We start from the raw sequence: 22,294 nt of genomic DNA on the forward strand, positions 1-22,294 counted from the left end.
TTCTCAGAGGAGCAGAGCAATAATGGGAAGGTTTCCCTCTACCGTTGTCTCTCTGCTGTTTTATTGGGAGACATGGTGAGGGTCTTGCGTTCATCCTGGTACAACAGAGCAGTCTTCAAATGTTTAAAAGTTTCATGGGGCAGGCAAATGACCTCTTGCCCAGCTTTATCTGGAAAGCTCACGGAGCTGAATCTGTCTTTTCCTTTTTGAGTCATCACAGGCATAATGGTGAATACACATTGGAGATCAACTGGCACGTATGTATTTCCGCATGTGTTGGTGCAAATAAGTAGATATTTTCAGATTTGCTGTTCTTATTCCTCCGCTTCTGTAAATCACGTCACATAAAGGTAAGTCTGGTTATCATCTGCATGAAAAATACGTCAGTCTGCTGTATCTGTAGTGTGTGTGTTTATTAATACATCCTTGTGTGTGTATTTGTACAAAATAGAAATTATGAATACGATTTGTGTTTGTATTCCAATGTGCCGCCTAAGTAACATTTTTTGTATTTTTTCAAGCAAAGAAATACATACTACTTTAGATTTCTTTTTAAGTCTGCTCGCAATGGTCTACAGTTGTGATCCACCCACCCTTTTTTCACTGCGTTTTGTTAAAATAAAAATTTAGATTTGTAGTTTTAGGTTTACATAAGGAAATAGCAGGTTCCTCTTTAACTTTTCTTTCTTTAGAAGTAGGCATATTCTCCCTTATGCTATCCATGCTGTTGCCAGAGGGATGGAAGCTGTTCCTTATTTTTCTGGGCAGAGGAAGACATGACCTTACCCACTTCTTCTTTTGCCAGCTACACACATAGGAGAAACGGTGTTGAAAAAGTTTCTGTTTTGGGGGGGGTTACATTTTGATTCAGTGCCCCAAACTTGGGAGGCTTATTGTTTAAGTCAACTGTGGCATTCGTGTTTGTCAACATCTACATGGGTTTTAAGCCTTTTGTTACATAGAAACTATGATTCTGTTTAACTCAAGATTGTTTAATAGTGTAAAATGTTAGTTGCAAACATAACTTGGATAAAATTTCAAAACCTATTGTTTTTCATAGTTACAGAACATAAAACCAGCAATAGTGAGAGGACTGAGGACAGTCTTACAATGTGGAAACTCCCAAAAGTGTAGAGTTGCTCACAAAGGTCTTTAAATATGATCCATTTGGATGAAGATTAGAACTTCTCCAGAGTTTTAATGTCAGTTTTCTTAAATGTGCAAGGACTGAAACAGTTTTTCCTCAGCAAGCCCAAATCTGATTTTTTTTTTTTTTCTCTTCAGATGCTGTCAGCACCTCTCCAGCTCCCATCATATTCTGATGCAGGAGCACAAGAACTTCTGTGAAGTCCCCAGGTATTGCTGACCTTGACATTCTCATGTTTTGGGATTCTTTTTTAACCTACCCTTCCTGAATAGCGTTTTCTGGGAACACTGAACTTCATTTGGCAGGAAGTGCACCAGGGTTGCATAGTAGCAGGTTCTGTGATAACTGGGGAAGTAGAATAAGGAACTGTGGCAAGAGGAGAGAAGAAAATGAATGTTTGGGACAAGAGAGGAAGTTCTCTGTACATGAATAAAAACTAACTTTTGACTTTTTTTGGGTCAGACAGAGGTTGCAGCGTAGGTAGATTTCTAAATTCTTGGACGAACTGGTTTGCCTAGCTCTGGAGATGCTTACTGCAGGGCTTCAGCTCCAAAATGTTTCTAGCCAGATTCCATTTATTATCAGCACATTTTGAAGTTTCAAGTAATACTGTGCAGGTTTTATTTCTCACTTTCTATTAGTGAATTCTGTAGAGTTATGAGCTTTTTCATTCTCAGTTTTCCAAAACTTCAACAGATGTTTTGCCAGCAGTGAAGATGATTAAAGGTTTCTGAAGAAGTAGACTGCTGCTGGAAATCTGAAAGGGATCCCACTGCAGTGCCAGAAATCTTTGGAAAATATGTATGGCCCCCTTCTTACTGGAAGCGTGTGTATCCCCTTCTTGAAGAAATCTTCCAGAGTAGAGCTACTTCATTGCACTTTTGGGTGGTTTTTCCTGAATTAGGCAGACTAGGTAAGTGAAATTCCTACAGGTAGGGTGAAAAGAAGGCGAAGAAGGATGAGCTTGGGCTTTAGTCTCGGCAAAGCGTTGGGATAGCAGCTACAAACGTGCTGAAAATATACCTCTAAACCACTGAATGTATTTCCACAGATTCTCTTTCTGTGCTGCTAGTTGGTCACCGGTTAGTTTTTAGAATATCGCTCTTGAGCGTTTCCATCTGGTTAGGAGTTTTCCACCATTTTTTTTTTCATAATGCAGACTTAATCATTATAATTAATTACCTTGTCACCTTGGAACTAATTGAATGCAATGCGCTCTGCTTGGTGCATGAAGCATTGTTTGATTCAAGTGTCTGCTGAGCTGCAGCTGAAAAGTTCAAACATTACACTCGTGTATGGGTTAGCGTATTTTCAAACAGTGTGTTTTGATGACAAAATATCTGTGCTTCAGTTTATTGAAAGGAATTAGTGCAGTTTTGAAAGGGTTATGTGATGTAGTGGCTGGCATTATGAGGAACTGGGTTTAACCCAGGAGATCGTTTCCTGTGCTAGATTCCTCTCTCAAGTGTTGGGCACCGCACAGATAAACCCCTCATTTATCTGGATTGAAATATTCGGATATGTTCTCTTTGCCTTCTTGCTGAAGGCAATAGAAATGTCTTCAGCGGTATCCGAAGGTTTATAACGTTACATGACCTCCTTTTCTTGCTTTCCGCAGGCTGTAGAGTTGCAGATTTTTTAAAACTTTTCCAGTTTTTTTCCGATCAGCGACAGAGAAACGTAGCCACAAGCCTGTGGTCTTCACCCAGGCATTAATGATACGGAGTTAGCAAAGCTGCAAAGCCAGATGATGATTTGCTGATTTTTTTCTGAGTATTTTTTCCTGTGAATGACCAATTTCAATTATTACCTTATGTTGCTGAAGCTCAGAAGATGACAGGAAAAATACAAGAATATTTTTCTTGGATAAAAGTGTGTTTTCAAAGGATGCTACCTGAGCATTGAATTAAAAAAAAGATATCTGTGTTCTTTTTTCCTTTAGATCTGATCCTCCTCTGGTTGGAAGTCAAAGATAGTGCTTGTAACTCTGAGATGATAACCTGAAATTTTTATGCATCTTGAAGTATATTTTTGTGGTACTTGAGAGTGATCTTTAGGAGTCAGCATGTAAGAAGCTTCTTACTCCTATGATTGTCTAACCAAACACTTCTCAAAGTGTCTCGAAAAGATAGGGAGAGATGGTTCTTTTGTTATGAGGATTTTACTAACCATCAGTTAATACTCTTTAAAGACATATTTTGACCACATTTTCTCTTCAAGTGGTTTCCTTCAGAAATATTCTGAAATATGCTGAAACAATTATCCAATGTTACAAGGTGATGAAGAGGAACTTAAAAAATACCCCACTGCAAGTCAGGTAAACAGCTAAATGGTCCTTTGTCTTTTCCAGATAAGTCTCAGTTAAAGACAGCCTTACCTTACCCCTCAGGAATGTTCTGATTGAAGCAGCCCTAGCTAATCCATGAGTCATTGTGGAACAATTTACAGTTTATGCTACACTCATTCCACACCACAGTACGGGACAGATGTGTGTGGATATTTGTTTCTTTCTGATGACTCTTACACAGTCCTAATGATGCAGGTACAAATTAAATCTTCAGCTGCATCACTTAGTGAACAATCGCTTTAGGCTCTCCTGGGGAAAAAAAAAAAAAGTACTCACAAATGTTTTTTTCTCCCAGGGCTGCAAGAAACATAGGACAGAACATCCCGAGCCTTGCGGTTTTCAGTATACTGGTATTTAAATTGAGCCAATTGCTGTGGAACTCACTGCTGTCGGGAACTTTTGCAGTGAGAACTATAGGCTTTTGATTGCATATTGAGTCTATCCTGCCCAGATATTTTCAAAGCTACTATACTTTTTCCAAGATTCAGACATATACATTACAGTCCTTAGTGATGTTTCTGTTGGAATTGAATTTGAAAATCTCTGACTGCTGCACATTAATTTTATTTAATTGAAAACAAGTTTATTTTTCCCCGGGCTGAACTGGAACCGAAAAGATTTGGCCCTTGGTATTTGCTACCAAAATCTTTTACAGGTAGTTTAATGGCAACGTTGTGATAGAGCCAAGCTTTTCTTTAACACTTCTTCCTGCAGTTTCGTAGAGTTAGGGCCAGACTTCCAATTGCAGAATTCTACCGAATCAAAGCGATTAGCAGCAGCTGACGATCTGGCCAGTAGTCAAAAATAAATCCTAGGATTTTTGTGGCTGGTTAGATATCACTTCGCTTAGATCAGTGGAGATCCAAGTCGTTCTTGCTCTTTGAACTACCACTGCACTTAGGACACCTACCAATAGCTTCAGTTCCGTGTGTGCTAAGCAGCGCCTGGTCACAGACTCAAAACACAGCCCCTGCGTGAGGGGGCTTACAGCCACAGGCATACTGTGGATGAGTACAGAGAAGGGGAATATAGATATGTCAAAAATTAATGCCTTAGCATTTTTTAGTGGAATTGGGATTCTGTGGTAGGATAAAATATGTAAATATGCATAAGTGAAACCAGAGGTTCCTGGAAGAGTGAGAAAAGTTGAATACATGGTTTAGAGGAATAATAGGTAGAAATGTTATGTGCCAGGAGGATGTATTCTCTTGTCTGGGTTCTCTTGTCTGAGGGACTTCTGGCTCCAGTGATCTTGTTACAGTGGTGCCAAGTCTAGTGTGGGTTCTGGTATTGAAATACCTCGGAGAAATGTCAGTGCACCTTAGGTTTTCCTGTTAAATGCTCTGAGATGTCTAGATAAAGAGCCATATGAAAGTGAGATTTACAATAATGATAAAAATAACAAAGTTGTCATCGTTTTGAAAAAAAGGAAATTACAGTTAATTATTCACTGTGACAAAGGTGATTGTTAAAACAACCCAGAGTTTGAGGCAGGTAGGCAGCATGGGATTTTTTCCGTTGAGTACTTGTAGCTTTGCAAGGTTGTAAGTTATTGCGAAGAAGGTCTTACAGTGAAGTCTTAGGAAAACTTAAAAACTGTGCCTACCCATAAAATCTTTTTTTCAGTAGGTTTTTTTTGCTCCTCAGTATCTTTGTTGTTGACTTACTGTTGTTGTATGAGTTACACACTAAGGGAAAAATATACTTCTGGATCTAGCTTTTATTTTTGGGGCTACCTTTGTGCCATTACTAGGTTTAAACAGTGTCGGTTCCATTTATGATCACCTGTACTGTTCATCTTGTCAGCATAAAATGTTAAGAGCAGATGAAAGGCAAGAAGCCTGTACGTGAAGAGTAGCCTGGGCCTATGTGTAACTGCCTTGTCATTGTGCTTGAAAATATAAAGGGAGAGTGAAGCTGCTGCAGAAGCAGTTATAGTAAGCGTGCATGGACCACGTGCGTCATATACCTGCCATCCCTGGAATGGTGTTTGCACTTCGCATATGCGAGTGTTCGCAGCAGTGGGTATGAGGAAGATTGCATACAGTTACAATTAGTGTAATATATGAATTGCGGCTTTTGTAGATGATTTCTGGCTGTTCTCCCAGTTCTGGGATTGAAAGTCCTGGTCTAAGTCCCACTGAAATAATTAAAACTTTCATTTACTTCTTCAGGGCGGGGCCACATCTCTCCATTAATTCAACCACACTTCCAGTTAGGACCCAGACTCACTGCTGAAGTAAGCGCCAACCTCTTCCTGCCTTTAGCAACGTATGCCTTGGCATAGTGTTAAGTTATGAGATGTTAAGTGTTTTAACAACTGAAGCGTCTGTGTCCTGTTGAGCTCTGAGATGGCATCCAAAAGGGTCACAAGATACCGCTCTGATTACGTTCCTCACGTTGGTATGACAATGGTCTCTCCACATATTGTTTCCGTCATTATTGCAGTCATATCACCAGAGTGTCTTAATACTCCGCCAATTTATATTCTTGAGACATTTTTGTCACAAGAATAGATTTTTTTTCCACACTTTTAATTAGTTTTCCTGAGTTAATATCCCACTTGGGGCCAAATTTGGAAAATTTAGCTCAAGGACTCTGATTTGTTTTCTCATTTGCATTTATTTATTCTCTAATTCATGCAAGTGAAAGATGCCAAATGAATTTGTGAACAGGATAGTCTAAAACTGTTAATGTACAGGAGCGCTTTTGCTTTGTATTGCCTTTTGTCTTGGGAAAAGTCATCTTCTCTGCTTCAGTCTTCTCTTGCGCTGTAAAATGAGAACAGTAATGCTTTTGTATTTCCCTAACCGAAGTGTTTTCATGATCTCATTGAACCAGACATTCCCACTGATGAGCACTTTCATGCATGAATGCCTTTGTTGCGGTCAGTGAAATTGCTGGTTTGGGTTGGGGTTCAAAATCTCTCCTTGAGTCTCCTCCAGTTTCTGATGAGCAGTGAGGTGAGCACTTACGAGAGGAAATAAGAGAATTTAGGCCACGTGACTCTTCCTCATATCAGTGAAACAAACACCTAAACCCTCACACTTCAGTATTTGGAGTACTTTACCTTTTGACAGCTTGACAACTTTCTAACATTATCATGTTACAGCTATAAGTCCAAATCCCCTAGACCTCCACTCAGTCTTTATGCAGGCAAATCTATTCAGAACAGAGGTTTAATAGAGGAATGTACTTCGGTAAGGTCTGGACCGTTACAGAAAAAGGAAAACAAAGGACTGATTGGCAATTTACTTCATGAAAGGTAAAGTCAAGAGCAGCACAGGTCACAGTTGAGTTTTACTAGAGGCAAATGGATGTTTGTTTTTACAATGAGCATTTTAACCATAAGCAATAAAATTTGATCTGTCAGTGTGAAAATACAAAAGTTGTTGTGTGATTGTTGTTTACTAGTTTTTGACAGGTACTCAAATGAAAGGCCAGGATAACACGGGAGGGGTGATCTTCTGTAACTGCCAGATGAAAGATGGTCTACAGGCGTATCTTCTGTTATTTATTTATAGGTGGATCGTTTGCTGTGAAATTCACTCACGAGACCAGTTTAAGCATCAGGTTACATGCTACAGTTCAGCAATTTCACATTGCAAGTATCTGAAGAACTGTCAAAGTAATACGATCTGGATCTGTAATTTTGCTACTATTTATTCTCTTTTTTCTTTTTTCTTTTTATTTTTTTTTTTTCCCTAGACCTTCTCTTCCTGTCTCCTCTGTTTGTGATAATTCTGGAGATAGCCTCCGAGTTGGGAGGCTCAGCCTGTGTGGTTTGCCCAAGCCCTACCACACACCTGATCTTCACGTGGGACAGCTGAAAATCACGGTAAGTGAAAAACTGCTCTGTGCTCCTTTTCTTGCTGAAGCATGTGAGAGATCATGTCAACACTCCGGAGTACTGTGAGTGATAGATGTAGAGGAATTTCTTTAAAGGACTTGAAGGGTGTTTATTGCCTGTCCTGAAATGTTTTAATGTTTGCAGGCTGTAGCCATTGCTCTGGCATGGCACCACTGGCATCTTTCCCCAAAAATTCCTGTTCCTGCAGTATAATCCTAACTGTGGTGCAAGGTGTTCTGAAAGGTTGCGGTCGTATAAGCTCTGTAGATGAATAATTACACAGGATACCTTTATTTCTGTATGTTTAAGAATAACTTATAGTTTAATTTATGTTAATAATTTTATATGCAGCAAACAGCTTTAATCAGTTCTTTCCATTCCATATAGGTCATATCTGGTTGCTGTAATAGTACTACATTATATGGTGCAAAAGTTGTGCTTTATTTGGTGCTATTGTTTATTAGTATTATTTCATTTATTTATTAAGTGCCGAGAGTGTACTCACCAGGACCAGATTTTCAGTGTTACCTTCTAACATCCGCCTGTTGTCTTTCTGAAAATGATTGATGTTCTTGTAGAGGTATTACTGTGGTTGAGGTAGGTGATGATTGAGAAGTTTTTTTGAGTTAGAGCTTGTAACTGTGACACTGCGTCATTAATAATGCGTAAGTTAACAAGCACTAGATGTAAGGAGTTGGGAGGGGAATCAGAAAGCTAAAGAAACTGTTGTATTTTAATGCAACCTTAGTTCCTACAGCGCCGCTGAGTTTTGTCTGTGTGTGTCTAAACATGAGCATGACTCTGTTAGATACCTGAAAGCGGCCGTACAGCAAGAGACATGTTCAATCACTTTAGTGTTAGCTGCTTTAGCTCCTCTTTCAGATGTGTGCCATCTTTGTTAAAGCTGTAGGTGAGCTTACTTGCAGCCTTACAGCCATTTCTCTGAAAAGCAAAACTGTGGGGCATCCATTTTTATGTGTATTCCATGCTTCTTTAGAGTAAATTGTGCAGGCAAATTCCACCATTAATGGTGTGTAACCTCATTAGTGTTTTAGTCCAGAAGCATCTTAAATTGTGCTTGCATTCTTCAGGATAATTTAAAGCATTCATACAAGTTGTTGCTGTTTGAATATGTCCCTAAAGCGTATGATAAATGCATTAACAGATTTTTGGACCCAAAGACTTAAAATAAAAAGGAGATGGAGGAGAGGGGGTCATGGGGAGAAAACAACTACTTCTAAACCGTGAAGTGATAATGAGAAGTAGACTAGCCAACATATTGATATTTCCTTCAGGAGACTCAGGAAGCTATTTTTTTGGCTTTTGTATTTTACAAAGCCCTACCTCTAATCTGTTTTTTTTTGGTGTGGTTTTTTGTTGTTGTTGTTGTTTTGGTGGTTTTTTTACTGCAATGTAATATTCCAGTTTTATTTCTTCCCACTGCTCTGGGGATCTTTTTTCCTACTAGTATATGTTGTCTAAAGTAAAGACAACTCTCTCCTATAGATGAAATCTGAACTGTCAAAATATATGTGTTAGTTCTCTCTCCTGTAAAAAGAGCCAACACCTGGAAGGCAAGTTTTAAATAGTATTAATTACATCCCTTGATTTTCCCTTTTGTATGAGGAGCCTGAATGTTATGTGAAACTGTATATGTTGTTACTAGAACTAACAATGATGAGGTTAGCTTCTGGTTTTTATCAGGGTTTTTTCCTAGCATTTATATGCCAAATTGTTGCTTGTAATTTCCAGCCATTTCTTTTCTTTGAAAAGGTTAACAGAATAGGCAGCAGAAGAGTAACAGAATCATTCTTCTGCTGGTCAAGGGCCTGATCTTGTCTTTGAACTACGATGATGAGGACAAGTTGCGGAATAAATCCCAAATTATGGAGTATTGAAAGATACAAGTGGATTCTGGATGAATCTAGGGATCTTGTGTCAATATAACATAGATGAGCAGGATCCTTAGGAAATTCCCAGAAGTGATTTGGTTTTAGCCCCTGAAACCAAGACTAGGAAGAAAATCCAGTTTAACTTGCACTTTTCTGTTCTATTTAAAAAAATTTATTAAGCCTTGAAAAACTTCTCAGTCTGACACATAGCAGTGGAAATTCCTTTATGAAAAAAATTTTTTTTTTCTTAGAAAGGGTGTGAAAAATGATGTAAAAAAAGTCACAAGAACTCTTTTCTTTTACAAATAAAGCTCCAAGGCTCCAAAATGTTTGAGCACTTCCATTTCTGTAGGTGCAGGGGAATTCTACCCTATATATAAAAATACATAAGCACATGCTTAACTTTTAGCAGGTATTAAGTTCCATTCATTACATTAGGACTTAAGCATAGACGTACATCTTTGGGAAGTGAGGCCTGCCTCACGTTAACTTCCAAGCTGAAAGCTTCATAAGGTGTTGAAGGTGGTCCAGTGTTCACTGACCAACAGTACCATATGCTTCCAATGCACCAAGCCAGATAAAGACCTGGTTTAATGGGATTCTGAATTACAATAAGTAAATTATAAGAAACCCTGTTGACAGAAGCCTCTGGGCCGGGTCCAGGCCTGAAGCCAGACTGAAATTTCTCATGTAGCAGGTCATCAGTAAGATGAGAAACCAGCTGTAAGGGAAGGGCCTCTTTTATGAAACAAGAAGGGACTCTGAGAGCCAAGTCTTATCCTGGTAACCTTTTCAGTAACACAGAGGCAATTGGTGGTCTTCATTGTCTGGACTTCAAAGGAGTTGAATTAATTGGAGCGAAAGCTGGTTATGTTGTTGGAGTGGGCCACCCCATTGGTCATGTGTGTGAAGAGTGGGTCATTAGATCTACCCGTTACTTTTCTAAACATTTCAGTTGTAAGCAAAGCCCATAAGTAATTTCGAATGAAGGTTAATTGGTTATAGGGGGAAAGGATTACTAGACTGGCATTATCCCCTTCACAGCATTTAAACTGAGCAATGTGATGACATTTCAAAACCATCTGGGACTTTTTCTTTTCATGATAGACTCTAGAATGACCCTTTTTACTTAAAAAAACAATTAAGCTGGTGTTTCCTTTGTGATAATGTTTATAAAGCAGTTGTCTCTAGGGTTTGGTGCCGGTTTTGACAAGTAGCACAGCATACCCAGTCACCGGATTGATTGATGAGCGTAGGTGATTGTATCTGTCCGCCTGGCATTTACCCTTTCTTTTAGGGAGGTCTTTCCCAAATCATACTAGAAGTGTCTGAGTACTTGTAGAAGGTTTAGAACGGTTTGAATGTAACTTGAGTAGATTTTGTAAAATTACACGATGATTTGTGGTGTATATCTGGATTGATGTTTCCAATTAGTTTTCTTGGTGACATAGAGCAAGAGAGTGGAGCTCACGGTGTCTTTTTGTAGAAGGCGACGTTCCCGAGTTCTTGCTCCTCGCCTGACAGCTGTAGCATCCAGTCGTGATGTTGGGACTGAGGTCAGCTGTCATCTTCCTGAAAGATAATGGCTTTCTTAGTAGTAGCTTGTTCACGTGGAAAAGCGGGAGTAACCGTATCAAATCAGGGGAAAAAGCTAATTCAGTGCAGCTTACCATGGCGTGGGTAGTAGCAGTAAAAGGAGCTGGCTTAGCCAGCAGCAAGGTCTGGTGGGATCTGTTGTACCTCCCAGAGTAGCCTGTCGGGCAGGCAACACAGCTGTGGAAACAGCCTGGGAACCTGCAAAGCAGAGCTCCAGAGTGGACTGCCTTCAGTGCAGACCCGCTTCAGAGAGGGTCGACACAGTGTCCCTAACAGAGCTGCTCACAGGCACCAAAGTCCATCAAAGCAAACCTGGCCCAAAGGGGAAAAGGATTATGTGGAGCAGCTAGAGTTCCCCCTTATTCCACAAAACTTAACTTTTTCGAAACATCCTACTATATGTATTTCTCCATTCCAACTCCCTTTCCTTCCCTTGCCTTCCCTCACAGATTAATTTGGGATTCCTACAAAACTGTGGAAATAGGAATCATTTAACTTACTTCAATTTTGAGTCTTAAAGTTTATAATCCAGCCTAAGTCAGTAAGAGAAAGGTACTCCATTGGAGAGCCATTCATCTACCCTGCCTGCATCTTTCATGTTCTTTATACGCTGAACCAAGTGACAAACTTAGATGAGTTCTTGCCTGTTTTTTCATAATCTTAAATTTGCTGAGGTGGATCCTATTTTTGCAGAATCTTCCCCAGTGAATGCAGGAGAAGGTTAATTGTAGAATTTTCAGGATTTGAGGTCTGGATTTTGCAAGTGCAACACTTCTTCTGATGGTGATTTTTAGAACTGAACTTCCTAGCTTTTAGAAAGAATCAAATAATAGTAATTAACAATGTTTGTTTCATAAGCAAACAAACAAAAAAAAAATCCTCTGAAAATTAGCCAAATTCTCTTCTGGTTTGTAGATTTTTTTGCTTTTGGTCTCCATAGTAAATACGATGATTTGGTTATAAACTCTAGTGTGGAGGAGAGGTTGGGGTCCAAAAATGTGGACCCTTCTGTGCAGCAAATAACTGTTGGGAACTGGAAATTCTGGAAAACACATGCTGAAAAGAAGCATGGCAGTCATGGCCATATTAGATACATGAGCTTATCTTACAGTCCTGCTGGTTTCTCCTGAGCAGCCTTTCAAGTGCTTCTGTAATAAAATTGAGTGGCTGCTGTTTATCTATTTCTGGCAAAGGCAAGTAAGTACAGTTGAGTGAAATTGCTTCTTTTATAATGGGTGTGTGAAAGAAAATTGATTTTCGTGACCAAACAGAATTTCCACTGAAAGTCTGCCTTCTGTGAAAATGTTTGATCTTTTTGCTTGAGTTGAGTGCCCCATCACACAACCTTTCCCTTGGGTTTCTAACTGGAAAGTCGTCATTTTCTGGGCTTGCAGCACTGTAGATAAATAATAATAATAATTAGTAAGAATAAAAATACTTGCCAGATCTTTTTATGAGTGCTTCTTCCATAGTACTGAAACTATAATTAGTGGAAAGGGTTGGATTACAGCTCAAGGTCATCTCCAACTCCCAGTTTGATGCACTGGTCTGAGATGAGAGTGAATAGTAGCACCTTCTGCTGTATTTCTTGGTAGGAAGTTGTTGTTCATGCAACTCACAGGCTGTCCAGTGCAGCCCAGTTCCATCCCTGTTTGTTTTGGCATGTCAGGGACTAATGGGAGCTGCAGCTTGTTCTTAGAAAATTGTCCGTGAGAACTTTCTAGTAGCTAGCCCTTAAGAAGCTCTGATGAATATGTCTTAAGCCTGAACTGATGTATTAAAATTTCGGTGGATTTTCAGGCAGGAACTTGAGAGTCCACTACTCATCTTGGCCTATAAATTAAATTTCTTCTTCACAGCATAATAATACTGCATCTCTTCAAAAAGCCGTTGGGGAAGAGAATAACTCTGGACAAGTTATTTCTCAAAAATTTCACTGGTCTATCCTAAACGTCTGAGTCTAAAATAACTGGCATGGAATATATCAGACTGAAATATCCATTTTGAGAGACTCACGAGCAACCGAAAGCATAGCAGATAAAGGGAATTCTTTGGCAGCCATAACTGCAGATATAGCTACCACTTAAAGCACAAATGTTTCCAAACGGTAAGTGCTTATATCACAGAGATTACCATATCATCACAGGCTGTCATTTGTCCTCTTATCAATGCAGCGTGAAATCCCTGTGAATGTAAATACAGATTAATCTTCAAGATAGTTGGCATACCAGCTCTGTAGAGTACTTCTTCAGTACTGTCAGGAAACACACTCGGCTCAGCCACCACATGGCCTCACCGGGGCTTTTAAATGACTGTGGGGTCAGTGTCCAACTCTTGGCCTTCTCCAGTCACAAACATTTCAGCACTCGCTGAGCAATGGATTTGTCTCCGTTATGTTTTGAATAACAACACTCCCTTGTGCAGGAAACAATAATCCAAGAATAATTTTCTACTGCTATTACTAACCTTCCAATAAGAGCTCATACGTGGTAATTAGGCCCCTCAAATATATTTTGGAGAGTGTATTTATTTTTTTTTTCTAGCCAGTTTTCTTTTTTTCTCGTTTGGTAACTCCTGAAAATATTTTGCTGCTTAAAAGAGCAGTTTTTGAAACCAAATCCTTTGTGATTAGTAACGTACAACTAAAGACATTTTGAGCATTAAACACCCCTGTATGTGAAATCCCTGGAGTTTTCTACAGTATGGCTCTAAAATTACAGTGAAATTACAGAGCTGGAAGAAGAATCATGACTGTATAGAAGAAAGCTAATACAGTTCTTTACATGTCTGTTTAATAAAGAATACTTCAGTTCTCAGTTAAAAAAAAAAAAAAGGAAAAGTTCATTAAACTTGTTGCCATAATACATACTACATTTATTGAAGAAAAACACTTAAGTCAATACCCAAGGCTGCAGCATGTTCAGAAAGCAAAATAATTAAATTGATATTGTTTCCTTTTTTGACAGGGTCTCCCATGGGAAGGGATATTACTTGGCTGCACCAGTAGTGGCTCTCTATCTATGCAAAGAACTATTATGTTAAATTAAAACCTCTCTCTATTTATCAAACAGCCAAAACTAATAAACAGAACTGGGGCATTAAGAGTAAACTGCTACTAGACTATTACTTCCTGCATCGGAGCATTATTTATAATTCAATTTAGACAAAGCGTCAGCTCCTCAGGGAATGCTGCGATGTGGTATTGCCACGAGAGCTCTTTAGTGTTTGGACACGGGAATCAAATTATTTTGCAGTGCCTGTGGTTGGAAACAGTTTCTACCAGAAAAACAACCACACCAAAATCCCTTCAGAAGTTTTTAAGAAATCCGTTATTAAAAGGAATGCCTGAAGTATTGTTTGTAACAAGTAATGCTAACTGGAAGTCAGTAATACATCTATAAAATAAAGGAGTTTTAAAAAGAAAAAGAAAATGAAGAAAAATAATAAAAACCAACATAAAAACACCAACAACTTTTGCCCTTGTAATTTTATTTCTTTCTTTTTATAATAATTAAAAGACTAATGTTGGTTTTTTGGCTGCTAGAGTTTTTTTGCATTAGAAACTTGGTATGTTTTTCAGTATGGTATTTTGCTTAGTGCACACGAGATTCTCCAGTTTGGAATTTATAAGTAAATCCCTCAAATCAGTGTACCTGTAGTCTATGGAGGCTACATGGTAGGCAGAGAGAAATACAAGGCTCTGTTCAAAAATCATGCAACAGGTTACGTGATGTGAATACTCTAAAGTAGACCAAAATTTGAATTTGCAACCATTTTGAAACATCAAATAGCGTATTTTAAAAACACCTGTCATTAAGTTAAGGCAAGTTCTCTGGAGCAGACATCCCAGTAATGCCTATGTGTAATACACCCATGCATAAGAAAAACAAGGAGAAGAAAATCTGATCTATCAACCACTGCCAGCCAGTAATGACCAGTGGAATTCAGCTGACGTAGACAATTTAATTTTAATGCCTAGTGGGAATTTGATTAAAGCAATTAGGGAAAATTCTGAACACAGTCCAAATCATGCACGTCTCTATTTCATTTTATTTTCCTTAAGAGCTGTCAGCGTTCTTGGCCTCTGAAAATATACGTAGTAAGTCTCCTGAAAACTTTTAAGCAGTGTTACAACTTTGTTCGCATAATGGGGACATTGATGTGAGTGAGGCTACTTGCAAAAGGGAAATTATATATGTGTTTAAGTGTTTGCAGGGTTTCACGCTAAGTGCTTGGAACAGAAAGCTCTTCCACAGCCTGCCGAAACCCTAACCCTAAACGCAGCGTTTCCCACAAAGCACCTAGTCAAAGGCTGATCAGCCTCAAGAGACAGAGACATTCAGGGGCGCAGTCGCAGGCCCCCGGGTTCAGGGTGGGGTAGGTGGGGGCTGAGAGACTCCAGTCACCAGGGAAGTTCAGTGATTCCTTGGAAACAGGCTGCTTGGAGCATCTGATTGTTATTACGATATAGGTGGAAATTAAGGGGAATAAACCTTTCATAAACGTATATGGAGCTGCAGCCGTGGCTGTGACGTCACTGGCAGCCAATCGGGTAACGAACTCCATTTTGGTCCATCAACTTCTACAGCCATTTAAAAAATTTTATTATTCTACCACATGAATCTGGACTGCAGCCACTCACCATAAGACAGACTGGACTAATAAATCTTTGGCACATGTAACCACCGTGTTTAATATGAAACAACCCATACACTTTTTTTTTAATATGATTTATAAAACAGAACATGAAGCTACCTACATGATCTTTTCTAGCTACGGCAGATACTGTTATTTATCGCACATTTAATTACTAACAGCAATTCAGTCATGCTACCTGACCTTAAGGCCTCGTGATTACCTGATCCAACGTATTTCACATGATAAAAATGTCAAGCTCACAGAAAACCCACCAGTCTGGCTTTCTGTGAAATCTAATTATAAGCAGCAATGTTAAAAAAAAAAAGGTTAACAGTTTAAATAGTCAAGGCAGTTATTCACTCTAAGTGTTTGTTTTGATTGAAACGATAGCCGAAAGGGCACCGTGCAGCCTGGTACGCTATGAATAGTGCAGCTTCATCTTGCCCACCTTCATTTTGGCTGCTCAGCTGGGCCTCTGGGAGCAGCTCTCCACAGCGCCGTGGGATGTGTACGTCCCTCTCCCTCTGCAGCCTCCGTACCCAGCCTGCGTTGGTGCATAATGGGGAAGGGAAGTCAGTGAATCCCTTCATGGGAAAGGGCTCAGCCCTGCCCTAAACGCATGGCTCCAAGATCATGGTGCTTTGAAATGCACTGTTAAGTTGTAGATGCTGAGTTTGAAGTTACCGTGAGCTGTGTTGTAAACTGACAAGGTGGGATCTTGGCCCACTGCAGGTAAAATACTCACTGATACCCCGAGTTTAGGAATTTGTCCCAGACTAGCCATTTCTGAATGCTTTGCTGTGCCTTGCACCTTTGTCTTACTCCGTGTGTGTATTTCACTCAAGGCAGAAAGGCTAATGAGCAGGGGGAATGAAAGGAAGGAGCATCTGCTTTGGGAAACTTTCCTACACTGCCAGTTACAATAATAATGACGGTGGCAACAATAATAATAATAACCAGTGGTGACTAAGAGCTTTAGCTGGAAAGTTAGCTGGATGACACTGTGCCTGTACAAGGCAGGTCTTGGACAAACAAAATTAAAAGATAAGCATTGTCCTCAAGAATGTTGATTCAAGATACGTGATATAGTGCCTTAGAAAGAAGATGAGAAATGCATTTTAGTATATGCATTCTATGACTTTTCCTTAAAAAAAATAAATTGTTTTTGCTGCCTGTTAAGTTGCATAAAATTGGAAAGAATAATCACATAATTTGACGTGTGTTAATTCTATAGTTGTAAGTCAGTACATTACAATTTTTCTTGTGGGAAATGAGTAAATAAGGTTTTTTTATATAGATTATAATATACCACACATTATTTCTCTAAGTATGTTCTACTTACAGTACATTCTGTAGTACACTTAGATCTTCCCATTCCTCCTTTTTTGTGGGATAGCAGATGAACCGAGATGACCTCATGCTACGCCTTTGCTTCTCTGGAAAAATGAAACTGTCAACAAGGAAATAGGAAAAGACTCATAACCACAGGAAACAAAATGTTCACAGGAGCTGGACTAAGACTGTGGAACTTGTTGCCAGACAAAATAAGAATGACCAGCATGGGTGCCACGCTAAGTACTTAGTGCAAGAACCTGGTTATTCAGCCCAGCTTCCCCATGGTAGTCCTTTCAGGCGTCCTTAGACTTTGTTTTAGTACTATGAAAAGCTCAAAAAAGTTCAGAGCTTACAAAAACCAGCAAGCTCATGCATAATTTTCCTGGAAAACGGCAAAATGTTACAGCGACCATCTGATGCAATCCTGGATGAATAGAGTGAGTTACTAAAAAGAATAAAGCAAATAATCTCCTCCTGTCTGTAGGAGTGGCAGCGTTTTGAAACGTATCTAAAACCCTGTAAGATCTCACAAGCCCAGCAGTACAGTCCATTTATACTTATTATTGTTTCGTATCCACTCTGCAAAAAATATCAATCGAATCATTGGGAGCAGCAGTCTCCTGTCTGCAGGGACTTCTAGTGTCACGTGTTCCTCCTGAAAAATGCTATAATGGAGTGTACAAATATAGAGCAAGCACCTGCAGTTGGTGCTCTCCTATGCCTTTAATTTTTTCAGTCTCTTGTGTGGTTCTGTCGAAAACCTCACTGTACCAATTAATGGCGTTTAAACTATAATAACTTAATTGATGTTAGTAACCAAAGCAATATTTTCACGGTATTTTGTGCCTCATGCCAATCTTCAGTAAAATTGACTAAAGCACTGGCTTATGATGAAGACGGTCCCTCAAAAAGTTGCTGAAATAAACCATCAGTTTAAACGATGCTTTTCCGTTTGCCAGACTCTCTTGCGGAAACAGCTACTCAAGGTATTCAGAAAAAGTGTTGTCACTGTCATTGTGTGCTTGAAATGAGAAAGTGGAATGGGGCTAAACCTTCCCAAGAGAATACCAGTGCTTTTGCCTGAAATCATCTGCACACAGAAGTGTCTGATTTCAGTCATTCCATCTAGTGTGAAAGACAGATGCACGTGCTGCAAGACGTGTATGGTATTTGGGTGTTAGCGTGGCATTGGCCGAACTCTTCTTTTTTCTGAGTCTCAGACCAAAACCTTCATGTGACCAAAAGCCGTAGAAGATACTTACCATCTAGGGAGGAGAACGGGAGGTGCTGCAGTGATTCACACACAGTAGCTGACAACAGTTCCCAGAGGACCTGTTAATTTCTGGTGGAGCAGCTCTTGCTCATGCCAACCATGTTCCTGGATCCCTGAGCAGCCCACTGATTTTGGCTTGAGCAGCTGCTGCTGGCTCATTTCCTCCCGTGGCCAGACGTTTGAATTCCTCATCCTTTTTTTTTTTTGCCAGCACAGTCTTCTGACTGGCCATGTGGTTCAGCTGTCAACTTGGGCCAGTGCTTAACCGCTTGCGCAGGGCCCTGCGTTGGTGCGTAAGCGGTTGGAGAACGGTGTAGGCTGCTGCTGTGCAGCTGGTGAACCTGTTGGGAACCCAGGTGGGGTTCTGCAGCCAACAGAATGGTGATGTACTTCAGCCTGCGAGGGGAAAATAAGTATTCCTTTCCTATAAACGAACAAATGGGGCTTTTTGTTTTGGCCTTGCAAGAGCATAACTGGCGTTGCCCAGATCGATTTTCTTAAGACCGAAGGAAGCCATCTCTCATGTTTGCAAAGCTGGACGAGCCCCAGCACCTGAAGTACTTGAAGGTGAATGGTACATAAATCTACAGTAGTCTAGACCTAGGGAGGAAGAAGGAGTTGAAGTAGAAAAAAATGAACTTGTGACAGAAAACAGTGTAAAGGCCTAACGTTAAAATAAGTAATGTCTCAGTTTTTTTGCTTATGTAGAATTTCATACATTTATGTTTATATCTTTGTCTCCATATGAATATACACACGCATATATTCATGTTCATATAAATAGAGACAGAAACCTAAAGTACCTTTGAGGACTGAAAAATTCCTCAGCGGTGGTAGAATTGGACAGGCAGTCCCCACCTGACTCTACTTGAATTAAGAAATCTTCAAAAGCTATATTGAAGCGAGGCAGTACAAAACATCGACAGAAACACAGAAGCAGGTGAGCAGGCGTGATATATTTTCCAGTTTGCTGGACAGCAGCATACCTGAAGACAGATCCCTCGTGAAAGGGTCCTTAAGTGTTTCGCTTGCCTGCTCCTTTCAGAAGCAGTCCAGGTGCCCAGGCTTTCTTCACAAGCAAATGGAGCTTGAAACAGTTCATCTCATCCGCCTCCTGACCTGCATTTTTCCTGCCTTCAGGAACTAACACAGAAGAGTACAAGTGAGCTGGAGCTTGAAATTTGGAGACCCTTAGGCGCTGGATAAGCATGGGACAAATGACTGCTAATGGCACAGTGATCACTCCCAGTCACAGAAGATAATCCTTTCCTCAGCTTTTAAAAGCCGATGCTGCCTGTTGCTCAAAAACAAAAGGAAAAAACCCTCAATCCATCGGTTCAGACCCGTGTTATGAAAACTCTAGTGTGGTTTATTCTTACAGAATAAAGCTAGTGAAGTAAAGAAGACTTATTTAATAGCTGGGGACAAGCTTTCAGCTCATAAGACTCCCTGTGGTAGCAGCCAGCCCAGAGGAGAGTGAGTGGTTTTTGACAACAGCAATTTCTGAAACATCTTGTGCAAACCAGAAGCACATAAAGAGAGCCTACGATAAAGAGAATAGAGACATCACACACAGCTGCACACCAAAAAGAAGTGTTTCTAGCTGTTTCAGATGTGGAAATGAAATACTTTGTCTCTAAAGGTTCAAAACGCACAGTGAAGCAAAAAGGAAATGTGAGGCAAAATTAAAGGAAAGGGAGAAGCTTTCTTGAGCATTAGCAATATACTCTGTGTTCTCTTCAAATCTTTCGTTATTACCAGACTGCAAGCAGCTACTTTTTAGAGTTGATTCAAAGCTGAAATCATTAAAAAAATATAATTAAAATAATAATTTTAAAATAAACACATTTAAGACACTGAATCTCAGTGTTATCTATCAATGTGTGAAGTACAGGCTTTTTGTTTGAATGGCATTTTAGATTAATGGGCCTCTGATAAGTCAATGGCAGAGATCTGTAGAACTCTGATAGCGCTAAGAGTTCTTCTGTAAGAACAAGGTGATGCAGATTTCTAGTCAGATTCAGGAGTGCTAAATTGATGTGACAATTTAACATTCAAAGCTTTTCACTCTGCCTGTTCTAGGTCCTATTTACCCTACTTTGAAAGGTGTAATTGCAGAAAAGAGATGTAAAGAGCCTGTTCTGCCATGGGCATTGTGCCAACAGCAGAGAAGCTGGCACAGATAGCCTCAGTGTCTGAAGTCACACTTTGCCACATAATGGGTTTCGAATGGGCAGGTTTGTCCTGGCTTTACTGTTACTGGCACTCATGCCAGTTGGGTTAAAACTCAGTTATATTGGTTCTGTCCACAGGCGCTAGAATGATGCCTTTGCTTGCAGCGTAGTAGTATATTTGAGATGAGGACAAGCCATTTCTCTCTGCTATGCATACACACATAGGTGGGAATTAGCATCTGTTTCTGTAGTGCACAGCGGGTATAATGTACATGGCACTGTTTCTTCATTAGATGTCAGTTTGTAAATAGATTTCCTTGCATTATACCAATTAAAATAAAAAAACCAAACCAAAACCAACCAAAACCCAAACAAACCATAAAAAAGCAGGATAGTGATTGAAACCGATAGAAGTGGTGAATCTGCTGTTATATGCTTACTATTTAGCCTTCGATTTTTGGGGAGGGCAACCATTATCAGCTACAGTAGAGCTTTATTTAAAGACTTTTAACTCAGATTTCTGGAAAGCGGGTGATATATAAAGCTGATGGTTGGAATCCTTCTCAATGATTTATTGTAACGTTACATTTGCTGTAATAAACTATGCCCTCAATTAGACCCCAGCAACTCCATTAACTTTAATTATATCATCGTTGTAACCGAGAGTATAATTTGGCCCTCTGGGAATAGAATACACAATTAAAACTCCACAGGGTAGCACAGGCAGAATAAATTTGCCCTTCAGCTGGATCTGTCAGAGAAATTACAGGTTGTTTTAGTTATTCTCTCCAACCTTAACAAATCCTATTAATGACGTAGTCGTAGTCTGTTGTTGCCAGTATATGGTAGACAAGTCCTGTTGATGCTTTTGCTCTTGCTATCTTGCAGGTGAACAGAGATCAGCAATTAAAGCTCTTGGGCACTGACTTTTTGCTCAGGAAATAGAAGAGCAGAAGCTGAGTAAACAAGATGAGTGCCTTTGCAGCAGCCGGCTCTGTGCTCTACAGAAATTGGCAGTCGCAGTTCAGGACCAAGCCCAGGCAGAGGATGTGAAGAGCTTGGAATCGAGGAACTAAGGAGTAATATTTGCTTATTTGACATAATACCATAGCAACAAGCTGTTATGTTGCAGAAGGTAAAGCAAACAAAGAGCTGTGGGCAGATCCCTGCGATAAGGATCAACTAGTTTTTCATCTCAACTGCTGTAGTAGAAAGCAAAGTGTTATTAAGCTCTATTGACAGCCCATTTAACTCCTTTAAACATGTGTCTGAGAAAAATTAGATTAGATCATAACAATGAGAAAGAAGAATTTCTTCTTGCATTTTTTATTTGCAAAGAGAGATGTCAGAGGGAACTTTTACCTGGTATGCAGCATTATTTTCATGCTTGCTTTTGGTTCATCTTCCTGAGATAAATGGGTTGGTTTGTCAGTATTCACATCTTGAAGTGCTTGGAATCACTGAAAGACAAACTGTGAGGGCATTGGAAGTTGAAGTTCCCATGGAAAGGCTGCAGGACAGTCAAGGACCATCAGCTAAAACAAGCCACTAAGCACTTGGGCTGTGTTAAACCCCAAAAGGGTATGCCCAGGAGACACCAGAGGCCGTGGTGTTCTTAAGGTTTGGCCCTTGAGTTTCATAATGCCTTCCCTGGCAACCTGAGCTCAGTCTCAGTCCAAGTGCCCCCAAGCTCCAGAGTTTTTTGCATCAGAAAATTCCTCAAGGAAGGATCTTGGTGACGTGTCTGATTTTCGATGCCTGACACTGCCAGCAGGGGCAGGTCCACGCAGTTGCCCTCATTGCTTTATGTGCACACTCCATGCCCAGATCCCACTGCCATGCACGTACAAAGAAGCACGATAAAGAATTCCCCTCTGTCCCCCAACACAACGGTCTGCATACTTTAGGAGCAAAATGTTTTCAGTGTTGGTAACTAACTCCTGTACTGAAAGCTATTAAGTTTCCATACCGGTGCAGTTTGTGTGTACCTATTACCCTGGAGTTTTAGGCTCTCCTCAAATTAGTTCCAAGTTTAGCTGAAG

The sequence above is a fragment of the Leptosomus discolor genome, chromosome 4 (genome assembly GCF_034619465.1).
Source record: "Leptosomus discolor isolate bLepDis1 chromosome 4, bLepDis1.hap2, whole genome shotgun sequence".
Lineage (NCBI taxonomy): Eukaryota > Metazoa > Chordata > Aves > Leptosomiformes > Leptosomidae > Leptosomus > Leptosomus discolor.